This window comes from Mobula birostris, chromosome 11, assembly GCF_030028105.1.
Source record: "Mobula birostris isolate sMobBir1 chromosome 11, sMobBir1.hap1, whole genome shotgun sequence".
NCBI lineage: Eukaryota > Metazoa > Chordata > Chondrichthyes > Myliobatiformes > Myliobatidae > Mobula > Mobula birostris.
The window spans coordinates 71,389,977-71,407,313 of record NC_092380.1 but is presented as its reverse complement, the minus strand read 5'-3'; the positions used below and the strand labels follow the sequence as shown (position 1 = coordinate 71,407,313).

At 40.2% G+C, this 17,337-nt stretch overlaps 1 protein-coding gene across 19 annotated transcripts in view; it reads right to left on the bottom strand.

Moving 5' to 3' along the window:
* The window catches only part of plekha7b (pleckstrin homology domain containing, family A member 7b), a 424,118-nt gene that overhangs the window by 214,293 nt on the left and 192,488 nt on the right, over positions 1-17,337 (bottom strand). The gene's annotated exons all lie outside the window — the stretch shown is intronic.

Sequence of the window (17,337 nt, the reverse complement as noted above, 5' to 3'; positions counted from 1 at the left end):
CTATTCAAACATATCCATCCATGGCCTCCTCCACTATGGCAATAAGGCCATTCTCAGGTTGGAGGAGTAACACCTTTTATTCCGTCTGGGAAGCCTCCAACCTGATGGCACGAACATCAATTTCTTGAACTTCTAGTAATGCCTCCCCCCTTCATTCTCTATTCCCCATGCCATTTTTCCCCTCTCACCTCATCTCCTTGCCTACCCATCGCCTCCCTCTGGCGCTCCTTCCCCCTTTTACTTTCTTCCATTGCCTTCTGTCCTCTCCTATTAGATTCCCCTTCTCCAGCTCTGTATCTCTTTCACCAATCAACTTCTCAACTCTTTACTTCACACCTCCACCCTCCCAGTTTCACCTATCACCTTGTGTTTCTTCCTCCCCTCCCTTCTAACACTGACTCCTCATCTTTTTTTCTCCAGTCTCAGCCTGAAACGTCGACTGTACCCCTTTCCATAGATGTTGCCTGTCCTGCTGAGTTCCTCAGGACAGGAGGAGGTGATAGCAGCGCGCCACGCATGCGCAGCTCTCCAGTGAAAATGATATCGTATCCGTTAAATAGGGGCCATGGGCAATTCTGATTTGATGGAGACAGACGTGAAAGCACAGAGGAACATCTGGAGAAATTTCTGAAATGCCAGTTTGCTGCCGTTGTTACTGCGCAATCGAGAATCTTCCGGAGGGAAGGCCTCAAAATCCCCGGCTTTGCCTGCTGCTGGCGACCGAGACTGAGGTCGAATTGTTCTGATAGAGATGCTGCTTGGTACTCGGTGTCGGAGGGCTGACCGGAGGCTCGAAGTTTTCGGACAACTCAGAGTCGGACTGTGGTCAGGCATGGCAGGGAGAGTTTTCTTTCTTCTCCCATCTGCGTGAGATGTGGGGCATTCGAGAGACTTTGAACCCTTTTACTGTGCCATGGATTGTTCTTCATCAAGTTATGGTATTGTTGCACTGTTGTAACTATATGTTATAATTATGTGGTTTTGTTAGTTTTTCCAGTCTGGGTCTGTCCTGTGTTTTGTGATATCACACCGGAGGAATATTGTATCATTTCTTAATGCATGCATTACTAAATGACAATAAAAGAGGACTGCATGTCCTCACAATCTAATCTAATTTAATCTAATTTTGTGTATATTGCTTGGATTTCCAGCATCTGCAGATTTTCTCTTGTTTATTGCACAAGATGGTAAAGACTCCTGCCTTGTGCAAAAACAAAGCCATACTGCTCAAACACAACATAATTCAATTCAAACACCCCAAATTTTTTTTCAGATAAATGTTCTGGAACAACTATTTAAATTGTCTTCTGACAATTCAATTCCTGCTGGCAACTTGAAAATTAGTTGTAGAAATACGTCCTAACAAAAGATCAAGGAGCTATTTGTTCTACTTAACTTGGCCTTTCAAATGAGCCAGTGGCATTCAGCTAAAATTGCCTGTCAATTCATTTTCTTTGTTCTGGAATTTTATGCCGTCAACTCTGAAAGTTCAGTTACATTATCTATTTATTCAATATGTGACTACAATTCAACTAAATTCACAAGTTTTCAAATTTGGTTTGACAGAATTTTACAAAATTACAAACTTACCTACCCAGTACACAAAAGTATGTCTTTGTTTCCTCTTGTTAAATACAATAACTGAGGGAGAGAAACAATAATTTCTTCTCCCAAAAAATTGTATTGCCATAACTAATTCCACTACATGTCCAAGCTACAGCGGTAAGGATAGTAAGGATAGTTCCCTTCTTTAATATATCCAAAAATCAGGGATCATGGTCTCAGGAGAAGATGTTGGTAATTCATGAGTAGAGATGGGAAGAAATGTTTCTACTCAGTGTGCAGTGAAGCCTTCTAATTCCTTACCTAAGCTGGTTGTAGATTGTCAGTTCCATTACATACTTGGGACAGCAAGCAATTTTTTGGATTTTGTGTAAATCAAGGGATGTAGGATTAACTGAAGTACAAGATTAGTCTGTCACATGCTTGCTGCATGAACCCAATGCATAGTGCAAAATCAAATCACCCGATCCAAGGATTGCCACTTTGATCTTCACTTTAGTTCAGATGCTAAGTTAGTTAGAAGTTGATCAAAAATATTCGTGCACTGCAATTCATCTTCGAATCCCAGAAATAGAAGGGGAAATAAATCTGTCACAAGTTTTTGCTCTAAATAAAAGAATGCAGACTCTCTCCGACCCTGTAGCAGAATACCAATGAAAGAACTCTTCAGGCTCAAATGACAGCTATCAATTTGAGTGAGATAATTAAGAGTCATCCATCGATACATCAGTTGTAGCACAGTTAGAGTAGCTGGAATGGCTTGCATCTCTATTATTTAATTCCACTACTGGCTTTCAAGGTGGGAGGGAAAGGAGAACAGGACATAGCTTGGTCCTGGGCCTGGCCAAGATGGCCATTCTCAGGTCTTGGTGGCAGAAGATGGAAGATGGAGACTGCCTGCCCCTTTTCCCAAGGATACGTTTGTGCCCGGCTATCCTTGGAAAAGGAGCATGCGGTCATGGCAGGCGCATTGGGGGACTTCCGTGAGCGGTGGCTCCCACCAGCGTATTAACTGTTTTATAGACAGTGGTAACCACATTTCAATTTGAGTATACTTACTGTCTTGTAAATATTGACTGTCTGTACCTTGTGTATATGTGTTATAAATAAACTTTTATAGTTTTGTAAAAACAAAAGGGCCTTAAACGTGTCTGGCTAGGCACCTCATACTGCGCAAACTGCCTTTTACTGTTTCCCATTACATGGGACAATAATAATCAATTCTAATTCCTAATAATGGTAATGGCCGTGGCATTAACAATGTAAACAATACCTAATTTACAAGCGATGATTCACTGTGCTTCCACTTCCAGTTCTACATTAATCACACACATCATGCTCCATATGCAATTGTTAATTTGTTGTTGTTTTAAAATTTACTTTCATTACACCTTCTCATTTTTTTTAAAAAAGGAGCACAGCAGTGAAGTCCTCACATTTTATTAAAAACTATCAATCCATGGGCAAGTTAGTCAGTCTAATAACATCACTGCAGGAACAGCAAATTGAGAATGGTATTTAAAGCCATGGAGATATACAAAAGAGATCATTGACTACTATATGGAAGATATAGTATAAACCTTTCAACTTTCTGGTTACTTCAATATCAATTACTTTCTGAAGTGAAGAACATATTGTGGTAAAAGGAGGCAACAGCAGCAGCCAGAACCATTGAACAGCAATGCAATAATTAAGCAGAAAAAACGATTCAGCAGTTGTCAGTCAAGAGATGAGAAGAATCTCATTACTCCTCCTGAGTAAGTGCTCATCTCAGCTGAAAAGCAATCTATCACGACTCAACGTTTCCTCAGATGAGAACTGAGATCCCAACCAGAATTAGGTACTCAAATCTCCGCAGTGTTTTGACTCTGACAGAAAGCTGCAATGCGAGCTAGACTGAAGGTGCTACCGTGAACAAAAATGAACCACATATCCTTATACCGTGGGTTAGAAATTACATAGATCTTACCCTAAGCTACTACACTGAGAAGATTTTTTTTTTGAAAAAAAGCCATTTGCCTAGGGATTGGGAACAATGGAACTGGGACCAATAATCCAAAATATCTTTCTGATATTTTGATTGTTGGACAACCCCCCCCCCCGAATTCCACACCACCCTTAAACATATGGAAAATCTATCCCATTTGCAATACAATCAACGGATCTGACATCCGTAACATTGTTGACTACATCATTGCCAGTATTTCATTAACAGATTTCCAAAACTATTTGACATGGTAAATAAATTTTGGAAACAAGCTGGTAATGCTTCTCATCTCATACTGTTCAAAAATATTTGTGCCAGTAATTCCCCCAATACAAATCAGCAGTACATACATTTTCAAAGACATGCCCTAAACTCAGTATACAGCCTTTCAAATATTGTAACTTATATAAAACCAGGTCTTTAAAAAGATGTCATAAGACACCCCTTGATGTTTGCATTCTTAAAATACAAAAAGTGTCAAGAAATTAATTCCGTAAAAGAAAATATTCAGCTATTAAACCTTGGCAGTTCAAAAGCACAGGATGCTACACATTCAGATTTCGTTTCAATGAGCATATTCTATCTCCAATTTATGATTTTGAACCAAAATTAATACCTTTCTCAGCTGTCAATTTATCACTGAGTGCACTAAACAATATACTATATCAAATATCAGAATGATGATCTGCATAGTTGATGCATCTCTAGTAAAAATTCAAATTCAAATTTATCATAACTTAATAATAACAAAAGAAATATCATTGCTTAGAATAACTGAAGGTAACCAAAATGCTGGAATAAAGTCTACAGTAAGGCACTGAGCCAGAGAGACATAACAGAGTTAATATTTGGTCTGTTAGCTAATCTCAACCTAGGTATCATCTGGATTAATGTATTTGGTCACTTTGACCCACAAATTTCAAGGTGGTCAAAGGAAGTTAAATGAACTTTGTATAACTAACAATGGCAATCACTAGAAAATACTTACATAACGTGAGAATTTCCTGCACAGAAGTGTCACTGTACACTTGTATAATACATGGTTTAACAGCTCCAACAGGATTTTTTTTAAATGAGATTCACAAATGGAATTTGAAGATCTTTTTATGGAATAATTAACTTTTATATGGTTATATCCCATTCAACTCTTTCCAGAGGTTAAAATACAGTATTTTACCCCACAAAATTGCCCAGTCCAGCCGCCGCTTCCTTACGGTAATGCCTGGCTTCCTCCAGTGAACAGTCATAGACAATGCTGTTCACTGTTGGATTTACTTCAATCATCCTCCCAACAGAATGTTGAAGGCAATGCGAGATAGCTATAAATTAGTCCTGGGATTTTATTTTCAGTACTAGACATATGATGGATGAAATATTTTTAAATAATGGAATAAGAATAAAATCTCTCAGGAGGTTTTTAAAGGACAGCTCATTGCAAACATTCCAAAACTTGCATGTTGGAATGTTCATAACCATGGATTAGATTAGATATAGCAATGCACACTTTAGCTTGCTTTTTATAAACTTCATAGCTGAAATATTGCAAATACAGTGGATTCTGGTGAATTGGGGCACATTGGGATCAGTACATTTTAGCACGATTAAGTGGCTGCCTCACTAAACTGAAGTTTCATGGAAATAATAAACAAGTCAAAAAAACAAACTGAATAACAGATTATCAATTTAATGAAATACAGATCAAATTAGAACACTTAATAATACTACTACAGTACAATAAAACCGTAATTCCGAATAGTTATCAACAGAGGAATTCATCCACAGTGTACCCTGCCATGTTCCTTTGATTGATTGTGAAAGCATCAGCACAGACACCTAGTGCAGATAATGGACTACCTTCATACACTTGTATCCTTCAAATCTTCATTTTCATTCTAACATTCAAGATGATTGTTGATGCCATCAAATTCTTTGTAGTTCCCAAAATGAAGTCGTGAAATTGTTTTATTTTCACTCCCTGACATTTCTGGCATCTCCAAGCCTGAATACTTCAAACTGCACTGAGCAAAACAGTTCTGAATTGTCAAACTGCTCATTTCTCGACAACCATCATGCTTTTTGAAAACACAATTGATGCTATTTAAAAACTTCATTCTAAGCACTGGTTAGTTTAGCAGCCACACAAGTGCACACGATTGACGCTAGTTAGAAGCTTCGGCAACAATCTCCTGGCCCAATTAAGCTGCAGTGTCCCAAATAAACCAAGAGGGTCATTTTTCAATTAGTTTTTATTCTTTGAAAATCGTCCTAAATAAGCGGCGGCCTGAATTAACTGTAATCCACTGCATTTAAAAACATTCACATCCATTTTATTGTAAAAGATAAAACACCACAAAACATTGAAAACAAAAGTAACCAAAACATTATCTGATTTCTTATCATGAAATTTGCTGAAGGAGCAAGATTTGTTGTTTTTAAAATTGTTTAAAAGCCAAAGGGTTAAAAGTAAAATTCCTCCCAGAATTTACATGAGTTTGTTGATTTCAAGCCAAAAAAAAACAGAAGACAGGAAGTTTCACAACTTAAGTAGGTAACACCAGGGTTATTTTTCCACTGAGGTTAACAGTTCAAAGTTTTCATCTTTTTAACCCTTCATCTCTCCATTCTCCCTTCTGAATTTGACAGGAAATAGAATAAAAATCAAAATAGCATATCTGATGACAGGAGCTACGAAAGAAATAAAGCCATGTATAGTTCAATGGAGACCACATTGGTGAGGACATCTTTTTCTTTTTAGTTGCCATAGTAGATGAACAACTATTTTGATTTCTTTGATTCTGCAGTTGATTGAACTTATTTTACAGATAAAATGTGCACATCCAAGAAACATTTTCTCTAGAATGATTATGGAAGATGAGCATATCCTTGAGGAATCTTCCAGTAAGATGGCAGTGCACTTGGTCGCAGTGGCCTCTCCGGGTCCAACATTTGTCTTAAACATTTTTCTTGTGACCACAAGACTCTGATAAACATTGGTAATATACAGTGTCATCTGTTACAGCAACCCAGGGGAAGAGGTGGTACCAGAGGTAGTGCAGGAAAGAACTGAGGTACAGTGGGCGTGCTGGGTCGGAGACTGGCCACTTCAAGCCAGCTCCACCCTCAGTGCTGCTCTCTCATGTTCTCTCAAAGCAAGTTGCATTGCCTTCATCCACAGCTGTGGGAGATGAGGAGCTGCTACATGCTTGCTCTTGCAGAAATATGGCTCCAGGACAACATCCCAAGAACCACTAAACTTCAGGCCATGTCAAGCAGGGACTTGTGTTAATATTATTTTGAGACTATATGTGCTACCAGAACTATATGTGCTGTGTGTGATTGTACGTGCTACATAGCTCCTGAGGAACACTATTTTATTTAGCTGTTTACATGTGTGTGGTTGATTGACAATTAAGCTTAAATTTGAACTTGATCCTGCTAATTCATTGTGGGAATGCTATGTTGGTGCTGGAATATGCAGAAACACTTGTGGGCCGCCCATTCCACATAGCTTTAATTCACTACATAATACTTTAACCCTTTCATCTATCAAAGAACTTCTCAATGCCTTCCTATAGCTTAAACCTTTGCAAACAACATTTCAGATATGAAGCAACACATACAAAAAATGCTGGTGAACGCAGCAGGCCAGGCAGCATCTATAGGAAGAGGTACAGTCAACGTTTCGGGGCGAGACCCTTCGTCAGGACTAACTGAAAGAGGAGATAGTAAGAGATTTGAAAGTGGGAGAGGGAGGGAGAGGAGGAGATCCGCAATGGAAGGAGAAGACGGGAGGGGCAGGGATGGAGCTAAGAGCTAGAAAGTTGATTGGAAAAAGGGATATGAGGCTGGAGAAGGGAGAGGATCATGGGACGGGAGGCCTAGGGAGAAAGAAAGGGGGAGGGGAGCCCAGAGGATGGGCGCGTATAGTGAGAGGGACAGAGAGAGAAAAGAGAGAAAAAAGGAGGGAAAAAAATATAATAAATAAATAAATAAGGGATGGGGTACGAAGGGGAGGTGGGGCATTAACAGAAGTTAGAGAAGTCAATGTTCATGCCATCAGGTTGGAGGCTACCCAGACGGAATATAAGGTGTTATTCCTCCAACCTGAGTGTGGCTTCAGCTTGATAGTAGAGGAGGCCATGGATAGACATATCAGAATAGGAATGGGACGTGGAATTAAAATGTGTGGCCACTGGGAGATCCTGCTTTCTCTGGCAGACAGAGCATAGGTGTCTGCGTCGGGTCTCACCAATAGATAGAAGGCTGCATCGGAAGCACCGGACGCAGTATATCACCCCAGCCGACTCACAGGTGAAGTGTTGCCTCACCTGGAAGAACTGTCTGGGGCCCTGAATGGTGGTGAGGGAGAAAGTGCAAGGACGAAAGGAGATGACCTTTTTTAAAGAAAGGGGCTTCCTTTCCTCTACCATCAACTCTGCTCTCAAACACATCTCTCCCATTTCACACACATCTGCTCTCACCCCATCCTCCCGCCACCCCACTAGGAATAGGGTTCCCCTGGTCCTCACCTACCACCCCACCAGCCTCCGGGTCCAACATATTATTCTCCGTAACTTCCGACACCTCCAACGGGATCCCACCACTAAGCACATCTTTCCCTCCCCCTTTCTGCTTTCCGCAGGGATCCCTCCCGACACAACTCCCTTGTCCATTTGTACCCCCCCATCCCTTCCCACCGATCTGCTTCCCACTATTTATCCTTGTAAGCAGCACAAGTGCTACACATGCCCTTACACTTCTCCATCACCACCATTCAGGGACCCAGATAGTCCTTCCAGGTGAGGCGACACTTCACCTGTGAGTCGGCTGGGGTGATATACTGCGTCCGGTGTTCCCGATGTGGCCTTCTATATATTGGCGAGACCCAACGCAGGCTGGGAGACCATTTCGCTGAACACCTACGCTCTGTCCACCAGACAAAGCAGGATCTTCCAGTGCTGTCTGGGTAGCCTCCAACCTGATGGCAGGCACATTGACTTCTCTAACTTCCGTTAATGCCCCACCTCCCCTTTGTACCCCATCCCTTATTTATTTATTCCCTCCACTTTTTCCTCTCTCTTTTTTCTCCCTCTATCCCTCTCACTATAACTCCTTGCCCATCCTCTGGGCTCCCCTCCCCCTTTCTTTCTCCCTAGGCCTCCCATCCCATGATCCTGTCCCTTCTCCAGCCTCGTATCCCTTTTGCCAATCAACTTTCCAGCTCTTAGCTCTATCCCTCCCCTCCTGTCTTCTATCATTTCAGATCTCCCCCTCCCACTTTCAAATCTCTTACTATCTCTTCTTTCAGTTAGTCCTGACGAATGGTCTTGGCCCGAAACGTCGACTGTACTTTTTCCTATAGATGCTGCCTGGCCTGCTGCATTCACCAGCATTTTTTGTGTGTGTTGCTTGAATTTCCAGCATCTGCAGATTTCATCGTGTTTCAGATATGAATTAGGTTTCATTCCTGCTAGCTGCACCATCCTTGAAACATGTTGTGTAAGGCAGCAAAAGATGGAGAAATGTGAAGAATACTGCAGGATTGAAAGGTCCATCACATTCTACTAGGAGAAACTAGGCTAAAGGAAATTGTGGACATTGTTAATGGATCGATGCTGAATGAACAATGCAAGATTTTCTACATGATGCATTCAGTAACAAAAGACCAGTGCAAGTGTGAATCACTGCATTCATTGCTTTTGAAGGGATAGTGGAAATTTCATTGTCATGTCCTTATATCATTTTTAGCTTCAATACTGCACCTTTCTTCTTCTTCACACCCACTTATGCTCTAGCCATCTCTTGACAAGTCTTCGACAACCATTTTATGCCTACCCTGTATCCTGGCAGGCAAGTTTTCAAAGCTCGAGTTTCAGGTATAAACAAAAAAGCACATTCAAACACTTCTAAGTTCAGATAATTAAACTCTTAATCAACTTTTTTAAAAAAGCATTCGCTTTCATGAGTGTCCAAATTATTCCCGTGTGCCTTAAAAGCAAGCCACTAAATGACCCCCAAGTTTTACTGTTTCCTCCAAGTCAAAAAAAAAATGCCTAATATTGTATTACATTTCCCAGAGCACAGATGTCAAAAAATCAATTACAGTTACTGCTTCTAACATTCTTTTCCTCGGATTCCAGAAAGTACTAATTAAGTCCTTCTTGACTCCTTTATTCCATAATCTTTAGAACGCCAAGCTTAGCATCATATAATCAATATTTGCCTTTTCATGAGAAAAATACACTTTGCTCCTGCACTTCTGTTTGATTACAAGAAAGAAAACACTAAGTGACTTGTCCATGTGCTTACACATTTTCAAATGGACAGAGCAAACTTGGTTTCATCAGCACGGCCTATTCTCACATGAGAAAATGAGATACAAACTGCTCCATTATGTGTTTCAACTTACAATATTTCTTTCAATTGCTTTATTTTAATTTTGACTGTCTGACATTTAACAATGCTACTGAGCAGAACAGTGACAATCTGCAAAACAATCAAGCCAGCAATTCTGCTAGAAGTAATGAAAATCCTGCAAATATCAACAAGACCCAAATTAATGCGGTCTTTCAACACTGCAGACTAGGAGTTGGGCAATAATTTGAGGATTTTGATTTTTTTTAAAAAATGGAATGGAACTTAATTGTTTTCTTCATTCTTGACCATTTAAAAATCAAATACATAGCAGTACCACAAATGGAGAAATTATATTTGATACATTTTTACTCACATGCTTAATGAAATTAATTCACATATACACAGGTAGAAATCCTAATAACAACCTAGTTTTAAAATTGGTTATTTCAACCAACTCTGTTATCTAGGGTTGCCAACTGTCCTGTATTTGCCGGGACATCCCGTATATTGGGCTAAATTTGTTTGTCCCATACAGGACCGCCCTTGTTCCGTATTTCCCCCGCTAAGGTAGAGCATTCCAATGAAACCTTTTGTGCTGAAAAGGCGTAAAGCGAAGAAGCAATTACCATTAATTTATATGGGAAAAATTTTTGAGCGTTCCCAGACCCAAAAAATAACCTACCAAATCATACCAAGTAACACATAAAACCTAAAATAACACTAACATATAGTAAAGCAACACACATCAAAGTTGCTGGTGAACGCAGCAGGCCAGGCAGCATCTCTAGGAAGAGGTGCAGTCGACGTTTCAGGCCGAGACCGTTCATCAGGACTAACTGAAGGAAGAGAAATCCCTTACTCACTCTTCCTTCAGTTAGTCCTGACGAACAGTCTCAGCCTGAAACATCGACTGCACCTCGTCCTAGAGATGCTGCCTGGCCTGCTGCGTTCACCAGCAACTTTTATGTGTGTTGCTTGAATTTCCAGCATCTGCAGAATTCCTGTTGTTAACATATAGTAAAAGCAGGAATGACATGATAAGTACACAGCCTATATAAAGTAGAAATAATGTATGTACAGTGTAGTCAGGAAGATTAAGCCAAAACTGATTTGTGGGAAAAAAAAATCGGCACATACGCGCATGCGCACACAGCTGCCCGCGCAAGGCTTCATGGTCATGGTAGTCTTTCTCGGGGTAAACACAAGTGTCCCGTATTTGACTGCTACTTTTGTCCCTTATTTGGGAGTGAGAAAGTTGGCAACCCTACTGGTATCTGTGTTTTAGTCACTTGAGAATTATTTCTCTGGTCAGCAAAGAAAGGACATATTTCACAGAGAGAACAAGAGAAAGTTCAGCTGACCAACTTCTGGAATTGCAGGCCTGTCCTCCAAGAAGAGGTTGGGTCAACTGGCCCTGATTCACTAATGTTTAGGAAACCCATTGAAGTTCCAATCAGACTTAACAGACCAGATACAGGGATGGCTGGTGTGACCAGAATCACATTCACGTCTTCAGGGTATAGGGCAAGGTATTTAGCACTGATATTTCTTCACCTGACAATCAACACAGGCACACCTCAAGCAAGTGTGCTTCGCCCACTGCTCTACTCTCATGACTGTGTGGCTAGGTATGACTCATATGCCATCTATAAATGATTGACACAACTATTGTTGGAACAATATCAGATAGTGACGAGAAGGCATACAGGAGTGATACAGATTGGCTGGTTGAGAGGTGTTGCATTCACCGTCAGTAAGACTGAGGAATTTATTATGGCCTTCGAGAAGAGGAAGTCAGGAGAACACCAGCCCTTGTTGAGGGGCCAGCACTGAAAAGGATGAGCAGCTTCAAACTCCTGGTGTAAACATCTATGAAGGTAAACCCCAGGCCCCAACATTTTGAAGGCATACCAAGGCTCTATTTCATTAGGAGTTTGAAGAGATTTCATATGTCACCAAAGACTCAAGCAAATTTCTATGAATATACACTCAATCTGTATAAGAAGATGGATAGATTTCTATATCAAGAAACATGAGGGATCATATGTCATACTGACAGACGATCATATAGGATGTCACAGCAGGTTTTAAGTCAAACAACTAATGTGCAAAAGTTGAGAAACTGGGCAAAGAAAATAAAGTATAAATAAACAAATAATATTAAGGACAAGTTGTAGAGTGACTGGAAGTAATTCCATAGGTTGTGAATCAGTTCACAATTGAGGCGAGTGAAGTTATCTACTGTGGTTCTGGAGTCTGATGGTTTAGAGGTAATAACCTGGTGGTGTGGGTCCTAAAGCTCCTTCTCAATGGCATCAGATAAAAGAGAGCATCACCTGGATGGTGGGGGTCCTTGATGATGGATGCTGCTTTTCTGCAAATGCACTCCTTGTAAATGCGCTCAATGGTGGGGAAAGCTTTACCTGTGATGGACTGGGCTGTATCCACTACTTTTACTTGGCTTTTCCATTCAAGGGCATCGGTGTTTCTATACCCGATCATAATGCAACCACTCAGTATAGTCTCCACTATGCATCTATGGAAGTTTGACGAAGTTTTAGGTGACATTCCGAACCTGCACAAACTTCAAAGTAGAGGCACTGCTGTGCCTTCTTTATAATGGCCCTTACTTGCTGTACCCACAATAAATCCTCTGACTTGATAACAGAGGAACTTAAAGTTACTGACATTCTCTATCTCCGATCCCTGACGAAGACTGGCTCACGGACCACTGGTTTTGCTCCTCCAGTGGTCAATCAGCTCTTTGGTTTTACTGATGTTGAGTTAAGAGGTTGTTTTTGTGGCACAACTCAGCCAAATTATCAATCTCCCTGCTGAATGGTGATTTGTCACCACCTTTGATTCAGGAAACAGTGGCATTGTCAAAAAAGTTGACTATAGTGTTGGAGCTCTACTTAGCCTCATGGCTATAAGTATAACGCAAGTAGGGCAAAGGGCAAAGCACACAGCCTTGTGGTGCACCTTTGCTGATGGTGATTGTGGAGAAGATGCCGTTCCAAATCCTAACCGCCTGAGGTCTGTAAGTGAGAAAAAAATAAATAAATCGAAGATCCAGTTGCACAAGGAGGTACTAAGGTCTAGTTCTTGAAGCTTATTGATTAGTTTTGAGGAGATGATAGTTTTGAATGCAGAGCCGTCTGTAGTCAATGAAGAGCATCCTGTTGTAAGCATCTTCTGTGTCCATTTGTTCCAGGACTGAGTGAAGAGCCAAAGAAGATGGCATCTAGTATTGACCTAGTGTGATGGCAAGCAAATTGGAGCACATCTAAGTCACTCTTCAGGCCAGAGTTGATATGTTTCATGACCAACGCTCAGGCTTCCAGTAATATGAAAATATTACATGAACTCAGCAACAGGAATTCAGACCCCTGAGTGCTCAAAGAAGTTAGAAGACAGAACCAAGTGAGCCAAAAGCCAAACTATCAGGATTTATAAAGAATGTGTTTAGTTTTAGTGTATACTTTCATAATTTTTCATATTTTTGGCATTTTTAAATTAAATGCATTGATAATATTTCTACCAACAATAACAATTATGTCATTTTTACCTGGCACCCACCCTAAAGAGAAGCAATAAAATTCAGTGCTTACAGTGCAAGAATGAAAAGGTTTACAAGGCAGAAGGCAGAGGATGAAATAAAGAAATACACTATCTCATGAGATTATGCAAAAGATGTTTCAGCGCTCAAAACAGGACAAAATAATGTACATATTTTCAAATACGGCTTGCACAGATTAGAAAAATATATTCATTGCTAATGTGAAATTTTGTCACAAATTGGTAGCCATTTAACACTGCTCTACAATTTGTTCGCACAAAAATAATTCCTAATATTAATTACTTAAGTAGTCACTGATGTACAACAGATGTCTAGTAAAGCCAGTGAAACAGATCCAGTACTGTAATTAAGAGTTGAAATGTACTCTAACATGGTTGTTTTTGTCATTACAATTAATCTTTTGTCCGTTTTGCAAATGGATAGGGAAAAGTAAAAGCACTATTTCTCTCATTTCGGTCCTATTTCTTTCTACAACCCAAATCAAGTCACATTTGCTTTGTAATATACCCTCATCTCTCCTAAATTTCTCAGTATTCAAACAATTGGCTAAAGAAGCACATTGTTGTTACTGCCATTCATAGAACTGCCCCGGTCTCATTTCACCTGAACAGTAATAGTGTGATCACTCAGATCGAGTATGATGTTCGCCTAACGGGTTATTCCTTAATGGAGAAGGCCTGCACGTGACTTTGTTTATCGTGAGGAAAGACAACGGAGGATCCCTAACTGCTGCGGCCATCCTCCACCTTCACTGCCACTGTGATGTGTCATCATCCTCTGCCAGTTCCTCCCCCAACCCCCCACCCCGCCCTATTTCATTCTTCTAACCAATTAGTACAGGCCCAGAACTATCAAACACACCTCATGCTTTAACCCTTTCATTACCGGGATCATTCTCATGAACTTCCTCTGGATAGTCTCTAATGCTGCCAGCACATCCTTTCTTATACATGGGTCCCAAACTTACTCACAATACTCCAAGTGTGGTCTGACCAATGCCACATAAAGCTTCAGCATTACATCCTTGCTCTTATACTCCAGTCCTCTTGAAATGCATGCAAACATTGTACTTGCCTTCCTAACTTCCAAAATTATGCCATTATGGCACAATTTTAAGTTAAGGTATGCAGACAAGTCTAAACAACGGCAAGTTAACAGATTTCAGGACATATGCCAGTGATATTAAACCTGATTCTGAAGAACCAAAATAACATTTTCTCAAGATATATCCCACTGTCACTTCACTTCTACTGAAGTGCAAAGAACCCAATTCAAAGAGATAATTGAAAAAGTCTGAAACAAACTGAAACTAACTACATTAGCTTTCTCCACCACTATTGTTCAGCACCTGATGACAAACTGAATCACTAGAGAGCATTCTCATACACAAAAATCTGCCAAATAATTTTGTTAACAATCAGTGGCTTGTACCAGAGCAATATTAATATTTAACTTTTGCCACATGAACAGAATTGAGTGCACGTGAAATTGAAAGCAAATGTATTACACTACGGTCATTAACATTCACTCTGTGTTTGCTGCAGTCATCAATCAGAAGGGTGACATTTATTGCCCATTCGTGATTACACAATGCCATTCTGCAATTTTAAAAAATATCTACCAACCCTACATTTGGGAGTAGCTCTTTGGAAAGCAGAGAACTCAATGGCTTCATAAGTTCCACCCAACTAGCATTACGAGTCAAGGCAGAAAATACTTTTCAGCTGAATCACTCCATAAAAATATCAGATCATATTTTCACGTAAATGACTACATAGCAATGAGACTTCAGTGAAGGATGTTTATGGCTACAAATTTCAATGACCTTTATTATTTATTTTCATTTACCAAAAAAATCCAATCCTTCTCAAACGGGCTTTGAGATGTTTAAGAGCCATGAAATATTGGACCATGGCAGTAATCTTGTAGCTAGTTACAAAACCAATGTCATTAAAAGATATATATTTTTAAAAAATCAGAATTTCTGGAGAGTAGGAGTTTGCTCACCATTTTAATTGGAATTAGAAACCTGTATAATCATTCATGCAAAGTAAATACAATTTTTCATTACTGTGGGAAAAAAGGATCTAATCTAACTCCTGCCAACTTGACTATGCTATTTATCACTTTGGTCTGGGCAGAATATATTAATATGCAACTTACACCACTGGCATCTTAATTTTAGTCAAGACAACTTAAGATTACCAGTGTAAGAACATGGACTTGAAATACTAACGATTACTCACTCCACAAATGATGACCAACTTCAATACTTCTAGTAACTAGCAACTCAAATGTCCAACTTCAATGGAATTTGCATTTGTGTCATAACCATCTGTTCCAAATTGTAACAAGAGTTGTATCACAAGAAACATCCAAGGCCATTTCAGGAAAAGTACTCCTCTCCCTTTGTCATTTCACCCATCTTTCCCAAATAGATTGAAATCTGAGGCTTTCAGTTGCTCGTCCCCAGCTTTTTAACCACAATTATGATCAATTCAAACCATCAAGACGAACGTTCAGCTTAATTTGTTTTCATGGCCTTTAGCTTTGTATGATAAAAGTACCAAGTCTCCTCACTTGTGTTGCCTTTCTTCATTAATCTATTAGTTGGACAAGTCACATGTTGATTTGTCACTTGAGGCAAATGTCTCAGTCTAAGCATTTAGACAACAGGCCTACCTCATGTCAACTTACCCCAAACTTGTGGAACTGAGCAAGGATGCATGGTAGATACAACAACAGGAGCTATGCTTACTCAAGACAATCTCACCCTCCACAAACTCACATGTAATAGTCTGAACACAAAGTTGCTTGACAGAACCTTAGTCCAATTAAAATCTGGTTATTAGACTTGTGTACTTTTTTTTTAAATTGCACATTGAGCACAAAACAATGTATAACAGATGTCCCAAATAAATGAGGGGAATCCCAGCTATTTTCTTGATTAGTTTTTGTTCTTTAAGGGTTGCCCCAAATATGCAGCTGCTCCAATTAATAGGTGACCTAATTAACCAGAATAAACAAAATATGTTACAGTAAATTACTTTGAGATTCATTTTTATAGGCATTTACAGGAAAAAAACTAGAATTTCACAAGAACTATAAATAAAGACTGACAAACAACTAGAGTAGAAAAGACAAACTGTGCAAATAAAGGAAAAAATCATACTGATAACAAGAAACACACGTAAAAGTTGCTGGTGAACGCAGCAGGCCAGGCAGCATCTCTAGGAAGAGGTACAGTCGACGTTTCAAGCCGAGAGCCTTCGTCAGGACTAACTGAAGGAAGAGCTAGTAAGAGATTTGAAAGTGGGAGGGGGAGGCAGAGATCCAAAATGATAGGAGAAGACAGGAGGGGGAGGGATGGAGCCAAGAGCTGGACAGTTGATTGGCAAAAGGGGATATGAGAGGATCATGGGACAGAAGGCCCAGGGAGAAAGAAAAGTGGGGGCGGGGGAGCCCAGAGGATGGGCAAGAGGTATAGTGAGGTGGACAGAGGGAGAAAAAGGAGGGAGAGAAAAAGAATGTGTGTATATAAATAAATAACGGATGGGGTACGAGGGGGAGATGGGGCATTAGCAGAAATTTGAGAAGTCAATGTTCATGCCATCAGGTTGGAGGCTACCCAGACGGAATATAAGGTGTAGTTCCTCCAACCTGAGTGTGGCTTCATCTTTACAGTAGAGGAGGCCGTGGATAGACATGTCAGAATGGGAATGGGACGTGGAATTAAAATGTGTGGCCACTGGGAGATCCTGCTTTCTCTGGCAGACAGGGCGTAGGTGTCCAGTGAAATGATCTCCCAGTCTGCGTCGAGTCTCACCAATATATAGAAGGCCACATCGAG